The sequence below is a fragment of the Lissotriton helveticus genome, chromosome 5_1, assembly GCF_964261635.1.
Source record: "Lissotriton helveticus chromosome 5_1, aLisHel1.1, whole genome shotgun sequence".
NCBI classification, from domain to species: domain Eukaryota; kingdom Metazoa; phylum Chordata; class Amphibia; order Caudata; family Salamandridae; genus Lissotriton; species Lissotriton helveticus.
The window spans coordinates 1,155,778,110-1,155,790,792 of NC_136065.1; positions in this window are offsets into that span (position 1 = coordinate 1,155,778,110).

Here is a 12,683-nt window from a genome sequence, read left to right on the forward strand (position 1 = left end):
CAGACCTGCGGCGCTATTTCCAGGCAGCACAGCTCAGATACCTTCTGGAGTGGTCTAGTCCGACTTCAGAAAAGCACTGGCTATTTCAGGACAGGCCCATGGCGGGCCTGCCCCTATGGAAGGTCCCCTTTTTGGCACGGCCGGATAGACCAACGTACCTCAAGAGATCCCCTATTGCCAAAACTCTCCTACAAGTGTGGGACGCAACCGCGGTCCCGAGGGGCCTGACAACTTTCCCCTCCCCTATGACACCCTTGTTAGATAACCCGGCGTTTCCTCCTGGCAGGCCTCCAGGCTCGTTCCCCCAATGGCGACAATCTGAGTGCCGCTCTGCGGGCCACCTGTTTGACACAGAGGGCTTTCTGACGTGTGACGTAGTGACAGCGGACTACACACTTGACAAACCGCTCCGCTACCAGTACTTCCAACTTAGGCACTGGCTGACCCACGCAGACGTGGCGCCCCTGGCTAGTCGCCCGCTCACCCCATATGATAGGTGGATTATGACCAAAACATCGGACTCACGGTCCATCACGGAACTTTACCTAATGCTGTCCCCCCCCCCCCCACGGAGCGATCTGCCAGACAGAAGAGAATGGCAGGACATATATTATTGGGCTCACCACACGGCCAGAAACACGGCTAGCAAGGAGGCGGCGGTGAAGATTGCCTATTATTGGCACTTGACCCCGGAACGACTGCACCACGGGAACCCGAGCAAAGACCCCAACTGCTGGAGAGGGTGTGGACAAACCGGAACCATGATACACATTTTGTGGGAGTGTACCGCGGTGCGGTAATTTTGGGAGGCTGTGCTTAAGGACATAGACACCCACTTTGACACCAACATTCCGCGCTTCCCCGCTTACGCGATACTGGGGCTCCCCAACAGTTTGATGTTCCCGCTCAAATCCATAAGGGGTAAACAGATGGGGTTGGCGATGGGGGCGGCGACCCAACACATCCTGTCACTTTGGGGGACTACGAGGGAACCCACTCACACGGGGTGGCTACATAGATTATGGTACATCATGGGGATGGAGAGGATACAGGCCTCACTCACACAGACATCGGAATCGTTTAGAGAGGTATGGCAGCCACTCATCTCCCTACTCTCCCAAGAATTCACGGAACTCACATGCCCGAAATATCTCAGGGTTCTGAAACTGGCGGAGGGATTCCGCGACGAGAAGATCAAGGGAGGCCGCAAGGGTTAGCCTGCACCCAGTATGGACACCTCTAGGCGCTACAAGGAACACACCGAGTGGGGAGGGTGGGAGGAGGGTTGGTAGGGGACGGGAGTTGAGCACGGTTGGGGTAGGTTGGGCTGGGTGAGTTCCCGGGGGGGTTGGTGGAAAAAGAGTTCCGGAGGACAGAGCGAGGTTGGTCTACCATCATACGAGCATGCATGGACTCCTGGCAACCACTCGTTTAACAGGTGGATGGTTCAAATGTACATTGCCTCTGGGGTGGGTGCTGCAGCTTTGTTCTTTTCGTTTACTGTATGTATGGTATTGCTTTGCGGAACTCAATAAAATAAATTTGATCCAAAAAAAAAAAATCCATGAATGCGTCGAATAAACTCCTGTTGCTTTATGGTAGATTTAGTCATTGTACTTTTATTTTCATTACTTAAGTCTTCATTTGAAAGGACGATTGCACCTCAACAGCACATCTTACTCGTCAATACTCCTCACAGAGTCAACAGAATACAATATACAGAATATCCCATCTTCATTGTTCCACGATGCAATACCTAATTCATATAGATTACCATACGGATGCGCCCCGTCAGTACACCAGATTCATCGCGTGTGGCAGTGTCGACAGTAATAACTGAACACTTCAGTCAGTCCATGTGTAATCTGAGTGTACGTGTACGTCAATAGAGCCGCCCTGGACCGAGCAGGTTAATGAGTATCCGCATTCTTGCTTAGACAGCACAGCATGCAATTATGACAATGGCACATGGGCACCTACTAAATACACAAAGCCAAATACAACTGGCCAGGGCTTGACAATCTTTCACTCTCGTGAAATGAGACAGGCGAAAAGGTCATAGGATGCTCTCACTCTGACGCAGACACACATTTCAAGGGCTCCAGCTCAGGAATTCCAGTGGCTTACTCGTTTAATGGGTATCACTATAAAAAAACACGTCAAAGAACAGAGCCGTCACCACCGCACAGACCTCCCAGACCTCCCTGCTTGGCACGGCAGCAGCCACGAGTCTGGTGTGTTCTGTTAATTCAGATACATCGGCCCTGCAGCTTAGCAACGCTGATGTCCAGTAAACTTCACATTACGATCCTGAAGCCGATTTTAATCAAATGAAGGCTTTGCCAATCGCATTCTGTTCTTTGTCAAAAAAAAGTGCGATTTACTAGACAGCAGATTCTATTTTTGCCAAACACCAGGCACAGTTTTACAAGAACTGGCGTTTAAATCATTGGTATAGTACATAATTTACTCTGTGTCCCATCTACTCTGGGTTCAACTCAGAAACAACCATGGGGCAGATCTACAAGAAACTAATGCAGCGCGGTGCCGCACGTCATTGTGCTGCGTCGCGCTGCGTTGCACAGGGATGCAACATATTTACAACAATATGTCGCATCTCTTTGCTTCACCCTGCGCTAGCGCACAAACTGCTGCCGTGCCCCACCACAGGCACCCTTGCCCCAGGGTGCAAGGATGCCTGCGTCGTGGAGAGGGCCACCTTCTTGCACAAAAACAATGAATTGAGTTGATTTCATCTTCCAATGTGTGCTGTAGAATGCAGCACGCACTGAAAGAGGAAGTAAACTAGGAGAAATTAAAGCATTTCTCCTCGTTGCACCTACGCTACGCCACCCCTATGGTGGCGTAGCATTCTGACGCATTTCCAGATTTACGATTTCTCGTAAATCTGGAAATACATCAGTGGGCATGGAGGTTGCGTGGGAACACCCACAGCAACACCCATGTCACTCCCCTAACATGCAAAGTGTTGCTTTAACAGGGGCGATATTTACAAGCACAGGCTAAGTCAAGCAGGGTGACTTTACATGTGCTTGTAAATATCCCTCAGCAGGCTGAGCCACCAGTGCGTCACACAACGTGATGCACCGGCAATGCAAGTGGCTTGTAAATCTGCCCCCATGTTTCTGCATTCCTTTGTTACAAAGTTATTGTTTAAATATCATGACTTTGAGTGCAATCTTTTCTAACAGAACCTTCCAGTTGTGCAATGTCTTGACTAACAGAGAGTCATAACTCTGGCTTATGCATTTTGTTTTGATTCATTTATTGTTTTTTTATAGCTCTTCCTAATTTCCAGGGAGTGAGGGAACAGTGGCCCACAAGAGTTGATATTTCACTGAAGCCTTCACACCACAGCTTCATACGAGAGAAAACTGCAACTGGATTACCTGGGCCTGAAAGGGAATTTGCACAGGAGCAGGAGGCACCCGACCTAGGACAATGAGGCACATATAACAGAAATGTCATAGAGGAGCTCTTCCAGTGCCTGAGCGTTGACTCCTCGTCCCTAAGGTGCATGTTGAAGCAAAAACTGCAGAAAGTGATGGGTGACATGAACATGTTGGAGGAGAGAGTAACCTTACTGGAGGAAACAAACGGTGGAAAAACAGAGGAGCTATACTTTTCGAGGCTGGATCTAAAAGCTTTGAAGTAACGAAAAAATGCAATACATGGCTACCTAGAGGTCTTGCAAAGTGCGCATGACTGTTTTGCCCGCCCAAGACGGCCAGCCAAACAGTCATTCACACCTAGATGTCAATTACAATATCGATCAGAAAGGCTCCGAACAGCATTTGGTTCGCCCGAATCCGATTCGGAAGCCTTGTTTCTGACTGATTTGGAAACATTTCCAAATGACCGATTATGATGTGCGGAAACCATCTGGAGTGTCCAACTCAGTTCCGAACGGGATTTGGAGTAAACGAGTCGGTTGGAGCCAACTCGTACATGTCTACAGACCGCGTTTCTGACCGAGCAATTAGGATCTCGGATTCGGAAAGCCTTTCTGAATCGGTTGTTCCGACATGGATCGGCTGTCAGAATCTGACTTTGGGGGCCCGTAGCGCCCCCCTTCACCAGTAGGTCTCTTAATCGGGCCAGTGGGGGTACCCATGGGTACCCCCTGTGCAACCATGCAGTATGACAGTCACCATGGGGTGCCCACCACAGGGTGAACGTTTTTTTGCAACCACCTCTTTCTTCAATTGAAGCCTGTGTAGTCGGTCGGAACAGTGGACCCCCAGGAAGTGTCAAGTAGCTGTTTCTCTTTACTCTAATTCTACCCACGATTAAAAAGGTCTATCGAATCATTCAGAATGGCAGTAACCACCAGTATTACTTCACCTCTAATTGCAGGGAACTCTTGTTATGTCAAATATTCAGTCAATGTTCCTTGAAAGTTGATTTATCAATACATGTAAATCTAACAGATTCAAATTGTGAAATAAAGCCCAATCTACAATGGAGTTTCCATTTATTAATTAAACTTAACAAACCCTTCAGCAGAACAGTTTAATCAGAGGTCAAAACCTTGTGGGTATGGGTAAATACGATGTCAATGAATATCATGATATGTGCAGGCCGACAGGCAATACCAATAGATGCGATGTCAACATTTGCCATGACCTGTGCCTGCATAACAATGTCAATACTCATGAATGCAATATCAATGTGTGCCATAATCTATGCCTACACAACAGCGACAATATCAGCAGTAACAATGTCAATGTGTGCCATAATCTATGCACTAATGACAATGTTGTTACCAGTAAAAGCAATGTCGAGGCACGCCAAAATCAAGGAATTCATAACTATGTCAATATCAATAAAGACAATATCGATGTACACTATGACAACTGTATCCACAATGTTGAGTATGTCGATTAAAATGATACCAGAGACTGTCTTCTTATTTTTTAGGAATTCCAGTGAACTAGGATCATTGCTGTCAGATTTACTCAAGGTGATCTCCCCATCAAGCGCGAGTCAAAGAAACATGGTCAGGTTGGTCCTGAGACCCACACCTATAACTATTGAATAATAGGTCACAGGTGGGGTCTCTCTTAACCCAAAGATAAACACAAGCCCAGGGAAAACCCTGATAAATCCAACAGATAGATAGTTGCGCCGCAAACAGGTCCAAGGCTCGCATTCTCAAAAAATACCACAAAGCTAAGTACCATATGTAAATAGAAACACTCAGCCACTCAGGACCCATCAATCACACCACACATAGTGATCACACATTCCTCCTGCCAGATTTTTGGACACATACACTATGGCACACACTAGCTGTCCCCCAGGTTGAGAGCCATCTGTGTCCTTATCAGATGAACACACTGGTTAATTTATGACTGAGTTGCTTTTCACGAATGCAGTAATTACTTTCTTGTACCTAACAAGATGTTTATAATGCCAGCCAAAATGTTGTATGCCAAAAGACTTATCAAAGACACATTCTGTCGAGACTCATCCAGCCACGGCATTTAATTAAACCAACATATTCCTGTTTTTGACAAACGCCTCTTGTTTTTTCATTTCTTTAAGGTAAATTCATATTCGAGCAACAATCTCCTCCTGCCAAATTAATTGAGCGTTTTCATCTTGTTATTATTTGTGGCTTCACAGGGTTACGATTTCCCTCACAGGTTGTGTTGACAAACGAATCATGCTCACACCCAGTAGATTTACTTTGGCCCTGCAGCAGTGCAATGAAGAAAATAGATTGTTGTCTCATCTATCTCTCTCAAACATACCTGAAAAGGATCCATAGTAGGAGCAGATCAATCAGACAAAGACAACAGACACATTTTTTGCGTCCTCTCACACTTTCCCAGAGCCAGCACAGACACAAACACAGACACCTGGACTAGTATTATTAGAGATCTTCATTAGAAGTCAAGTTAACCCAGAACATAGGCAAAATTATAGTTTCAAATATAACCGTTTCCAATGCACTAGAAAGCATATTAAAATTAAATAGTATGAAAAGAGACAACAAGGTATTTTCAGCAATTCCCTTTCCAACTAAGCCTTTGCTAATAGGAATTAGCCCCTAAAATGTTCGCCATTTGAAGAGGTGGAGGCTGCATACTTGTTTTGTAATAGTAGCAGCCCTGAGCTCACAAGGCCAGGCACTGTCTGTGAGTGGCTGGTCAGTTTTAAGCCTGTGTTTCTCTTGGCTGCAAACAAGTTCAGCTTTCTGTCTTAAATATCTTAAGTAATTCTATTTGTAGTGTTTTATAGGAGAACAAGGAGGAAGTGCCCCCATGTTTTCTGACATAGTTCGTGAAAAATCTAATTGGAACTTTGGCACTTTTATATGTGACTATACACATGAAAGTTACCTAAGAACTAAGCAAGACACTATACTGTATATTAGTAATATCTCAATTAAAAGGACACTATCATAATATTTAAAATGCAAGCTGAGGAAAAGTGTTCTTCTGATCGGCATCATTTGTACCGGGACTCCATCATTTTTTTTCATTGCCATCTTGTGTCAAACACTTCCACACGACCCACCTGGTCTTTTCTGCTGATGCCTGAGGAAAATCTAACTAACACGACAACAGCCATCTTGCAGTCTGCATTTCTGCCCAGGAACTGTCGCACACCCAACCCCCCTGTTCTTTGTAGTTCAATTGAAAGCCACGAGACACTCACACCTTGAGTAAATGATTTGCTTTCCATCTCCTGCTCCCAGCCTGGTAAACATCCTTGACACCGTGATCAGGTTATCTGGACAATGGTCTGACTGCTGGGCCTTGATCAGGGTGATTAAACAATGACTTGAAAGACCGGGCTTTCATCAAGGCGATTGAACAATGACCTGAAAGACTGAGCTTTGATCAAGCCGAGTGAACAATGATTTGTGTACCAAGCCTTGACCAGGTCACCATCTACAAATGTCTTCTGGATCTGGTTATCAACTGCAAACACTGCCCTGATTGAACAATGAACTAACAGCCAAAAGACTGGAATGAAAAAGTATAAAAGGCTTGTAAGCTGCAGAGTAAAGCAGCACCCTCCTTTGTCTTGTCTCTGACTAGCTTGGGACTCTGTTCCATAGCCAGGGCTATTGAATAAATCTGGGTTCCTCCTGCAGACGAAGGCTCCCGTGTCTACTTTTACTAAGTATGGAAGGTATGGAAGACTTGGGTGGTTACTCCGCCGCCGAGACCAAGTAAGTGGGTTAATCCAGTTCTTCAAATGGCGCCTGAACAGGGACTCCACGAGCACGAAGGTCAGGCCCGGTGGATGTGAGGGGGTGCACGGAGAGACTCCGACAGAGGTACCCTACACGAGACATTCTTGCAATCTGGTGAGCCGATCGACTCGCCCGCTGTTCCTCCCCACCCGGTCTTGTCCACTTGATGGCGTTCCCGCTGGAGTCCCCTAGCAAATAGTTTCTGGAGCTGGACACAGCCCTACGTCTGCAAAAGAGAACTACCCCTGTAAGGTAAGGGTGGACTGATCATCCACCAAGTCTGTCTGTTATTGACTTTCACAAAGGCCAAGCTGTTATTGACTTTTGCCAAAGCCAAGCAAGAGAGGTGAATTTTTAAAAAACCCGCTGGTGTCTGTTCTGTATGATTCTGCTGTTATTGACTTTTGCAAAAGCCAAGCAAGCGAGGTCAGTTTTAAAACCCGCTGGTGTCTGTTATCTGTTTTTAAGCATGCCAGTCAGTAGTAAGTTCAAGAAATTATGTTGTTGTATGTGTACGCAGGACTCCCAGCTGGAGGGGGCTTGTCCTCTTCCTCCAGAAGGGACCCCTGGCCATACGATGTATGTTAAACATGGCCCTTCTGCCATAATATTTTCCTCATTCTGGGTAAAATATACGAAAAAAAGTAACGCGGAATTACAGTGGCCACTTTATGGCTCCTTTAATTCCCAAGTTCTCGCCAACTTAGAGGAACAATTAATGAAAAGAAAAACGCGCCCGTCTATGTTTGAATCTGTCCGATTTTGGAGGGAAGAGATAGAGCAGAGAGTTAGAAAGCAGAAGGCTCAAGAAAGAAAACAAGAACTTATGTCAATGGCCGACCACGCCAGAGAAAATTTACAATATCAAATGACAAAATCAGTAGAAATAGCCGATTGGGAGCATGGGGTTCGGGTACAAAAATGTTATCCAGCTCGTCAGGAGAAAGGAAAAGGCCATATGGAAGGGGGGGAAGAAGGTGATTCCGTGCTTGATACCATGCTAGAAAGCCCTCCTGCATATGCCCCAATGTACCCTGCCCTGACGACTCATACCCCGCATGTCCCGCCGCAACAGACCACTCCTACCCCCACTGCCCCTCTTACTGTTCTCCCTGTCACTCCAACCCTCCCGATTTTTCCTATGACACAGACCACGCCCGCTAACCCTGTCCCCGCTGCAGGAATGACAACAAGTCTGCATCCGCCCAACCCCTACGGCTTTACCCCTACACGCCCTTTTCCTGCTTCCCAGTGGTCTACAGTTAAGTAGGATTTATATAAATTGTTGAATTCCCCCCGACTGGCCTCCTTGCGCTCTGCAGTCAGCTTTTCGTCCCTTCGAGAAAATGACCTACAGAGGCAACAGTGTGAATGTTGGATAAATAACGGGAATATTTATGCCTTTAAAGAAATATGGTCCACCTTTTCCCAGTGGACGATTATGGAACAAACCACCTGGGCTGAATACATGTGTACCCTGGTCATGCAAAGATTTGAGAATGCGCTTATGCAGATACCCACCGGATTACTGAACCTTAGGTCACAAATAAAAAGAGGCGATGTTCAGGGAGAGGGGATGTTTGGCACTATGTCTGCTTTAATGGCTTACCGTGATATGACCGCATTTCCCAACACCCCCCAAGAAACAGCTATGCCAATGAGAGAGGCGGCCCCTGTCTTTGGTAACGCACTTACCGATGCCCAAAATAATGGCAGAGGGGCTGTTGAGGCACACTGGTGCTGGCTTTGGGTTCATGTTCCTTGGAAAAGGTCAGAAGTAATGCAGTTAAAAGGACAATTACCAGATCCCCGGAAGAATCCGGCTGGCTTTTACAGAGAATTAGGTCAGATTATATCCGCAGGTACTCTCGTTCTTGAGGATATAGATTTACTTTTTGGTACAGTTGTCCCCACTGAAATTGTGGACAAAATTTGACATACTGACCGTGAAGCGGTGTTGGGAGGTAAATGGGCTGATCTAGAGGCTATGGAAGAAGCAAGGGAGGGAGGGACTAAACCAGAAGCTACCATCCTGACTTTGCCCGGTAAAATAATAACGTTTATGAAAACACTTTTGCCGGAAACTGTCATTAACTGGGATAAAATAAACGCCTGTAGGCACCGAAAAGATGAGAATGTGGCTGACTTCTTTACCCGTTTTGAGACAGAATACAAGGGACATAGTGGTTTGGATCCCTGGACCCCAGGTTCTGGTCCAGCATTTGTCGATAAGTTTGTCAGCAACTTGCTTCCTGAGATCTCCGCCAGGCTTAAGAAAGTTAATAGTACCTGGTCTGCCCAAACTATGACTGGTATCTTGACTATGGCACAATATCACGAGAATAGGGAGAATGAAGATAGAGACAAGGAAAGTAAGAAAGTTATGGATCTTAAGACTAAGCCACTTCTGCAGCAGGCTTACCCTCCCCGAGGTCCCGATGCCCGTGGGAATTTCAGACCTCAACCCCAACCCCCTCCGAGGGCTCGCCAGTCAACCCCCTCCAGCCCTCAACGTAGGGGAGCCCTCCAAACAGATCAGTGTGCTTATTGTAAGGGGTACGGCCATTGGATAGATGAGTGTCCTGTGTTATCTGAAAACATCCGATCAGGGAAAACATGTCCTTGTGCTCCCAGGGAGGGGAGGTCGACTAGGGACCATGACCCACCCCATCCACAGGATAAAGAACGCTGGCCCAGAGATGACGCTCCAGTCTGTCAGCACCCGGCCAATAGGTTTGATGGGTACGAAGCAACACACACTTGCTACAATGTTGATTATGAGGCAGTTGATGAGACAGGGTCCTACCAAGCATAGGACACCCAGGAAAGGGGTATTACCAGAGTGCAAATTCCAGTAGATCAAAGGGGCCCGTATGTTCAAATGTCAGTTGTGGGGAATGATCGGAATTTCCTTTTGGATACTGGGGCCATCAGGTTTTCTATTGCACGTCTGTCAGGCACCCCTTTCTGGCAATATGAATGTCTCTGTGGGTTTTGCAGGAACACCTGTGACCAGCCCTGTCTCTGAATCCCTTCCTCTCGATATTGGCCCTGCTCATGTTGACGCTCCATTGGTCCTTACTACAGGTTGCAGTGAAAACTTGTTAGGCATGGATTTACTGAAAGCTCTGTATGCGACCATATCATGTAGTCCCCAAGGTGTATCCCTAACAATTTCTCCCACCACAGCTTCCTATATGTACCTGTCCGGTCCCCTCCCACCAGAATTGCAGTCTTTACCTTCCTTCCTCTGGGCATCATCAGACACTGATGTAGGGTATCTCAACATATCCCCTCATGTGGTACACATCCAGCCAGGTGCACTTCTCCCCCGCCTCCGGCAGTATCGACTCCCGTGGAAGGAGAAATGGCCCTTTTAACAATAATATCTGAATTAATGGACAAGGGCGTAGTGGAGGAGACACGTGGCAATATCTGTAACAGTCCCATTATTCCCGTTCTTAAAAGGCCAAATGGAGATGCTATCTCCCCTAAAATATACCGATTTGTGATTGACCTGAGAGCCCTTAACAAAATAACAATATCCTGTTGTCCCCAACATTACAGCCCTTTTAACGATGGTCCCTTCTGACGCAACACACTTCTCTGTCATAGACCTGAAGAATGCTTTTTTCAGCATTCCTATACATCCTGACAGCAGACATTTTTTTGGTTTCTCCCTTGGTGGGCGGAGCTTTATATTCTGCCGCGCCCCTCAAGGTTTCACCGAGAGCCCCAGTATCTATAGTCAAGCCCTAAAAAGTCTACTAGATTCCTTGGAACTCCCTGTTAATTCCACACTATTACAATATGTAGATGACCTCCTCATTGCTGCAAATTCTTCCCCAGCACGTAAAGAACCTACTCTCTGTTTGCTACGCCACCTTGCCCTCCATAACCACAAAGTCTCTTTGAAAAAGCTTCAGTTTTGTCAAGAGAAGGTGACCTATTTAGGTCATCTCCTCTCGAAGGAGGGAAGGCAGCTCACCGCTGATCATGTAGCCATTATCAATGCTATGACGGCCCCACGAACACAAAAGCAGGTGGGAGCCTTCATAGGCCTGACCTCATACTGTAGACAGTGGATTTCCAATTTTTCGGCCATGGTCAAACCTCTTCTTGCCCCCACCACTAAAGACATATCAGACAGTTCCTTTCCATGGACTAGAGAGCATGCACAGTCCTTCAAAGATTTAAAAAAGGCTCTGTGTACTGCTCCAGTCCTCGGTACTCCTGATTATAACAAACATTTTTTTCTTTTTGTACATGAGACAAACAGCTGTGCATGCGCTGTCTTGACCCAGATGTTCGGAGGTCACCATCGGCCATGTGCCTGTTTTTCAGCCACATTAGGCCCTGTTGCAAGGGCTCTCCCAGGATGCCTATGGGTGACCGCTGTGGCCGCCCTCATGGTCCGTCAGAGTGCGGGGATCATCATGAACTCCCCCCTGACTCTGATGGTCCCCCATTCTGTAGATACCCTCCTTAATAACACCAAGACACAGTACCTCACTAGCGCATGACTCACAGGATATGAACTGACACTCTTTGCCAGCCACATTAACTTCAAAAGATGCACTGTTCTAAACCCCGCCACATTACTCCCACTGGAAACTCAGGATGCACGCTTAGACCCACATGACTGCATATTAAGGACAGAGGAGGAGACGAAGGGACGGGTTGACTTACAGGATACCCCTATAGCAGAACCAGAAGGTACACTGTATGTGGACGGATCATGTCTCAGGGGGTCAGATGGTAACACCTCAGCCACCTACACCCTCAGGACATTAGGGCGAGTAGTAGAAGCAGCTCAGATTCCGCTGTGCTGTGCTCAAGCAGCAGAATTAGTGGCTCTCACTAGAGCTTGTGAGTTAAGCAAAGGGATGACGGTAAATATGTATACTGACAGCCAATATTCCTTCGGGGTGGCCCACAACTTCGGGAGGTTATGCAAAAAAGGAATGTGCTTACTTCCCATGGGACCAAGATTCAACATGGCCCCCTAATTCACCGATTGTTAAACTCCCTACACTCCCCAGAAAGGTGGCCATTATAAAATGTAAAGCCCATAAGAAAGTGACAGATGATGTTGGGAAAGGTAATGCCCTGGCTGACCAGATGGCCAGACAAACAGCTCTTAGGAAAAGGGAAGGAATGTATGTAGGAGGTCCCGCTAGGTGGGTGGCAGACGAGGGCATGGTTGAAAACACAGTACAGAGTGTGATTGATATTCAGTCCCATACTACTCATGAGGAACTAAGGGTGTGGAAGGAGCAATTAGCAAAGGAGGGAATTGATGGTTTATGGGTCCGTACGACTATGGAAAGACAATGGATGTTACCTGACAGTCACGTGCTACCAGTAGTTACGATGGCCCATGGTCCTGCTCACATCAGTGCAAAAGGGATATGTAAACTGTTATAACCTATATGGTACAACTCTAAGATAC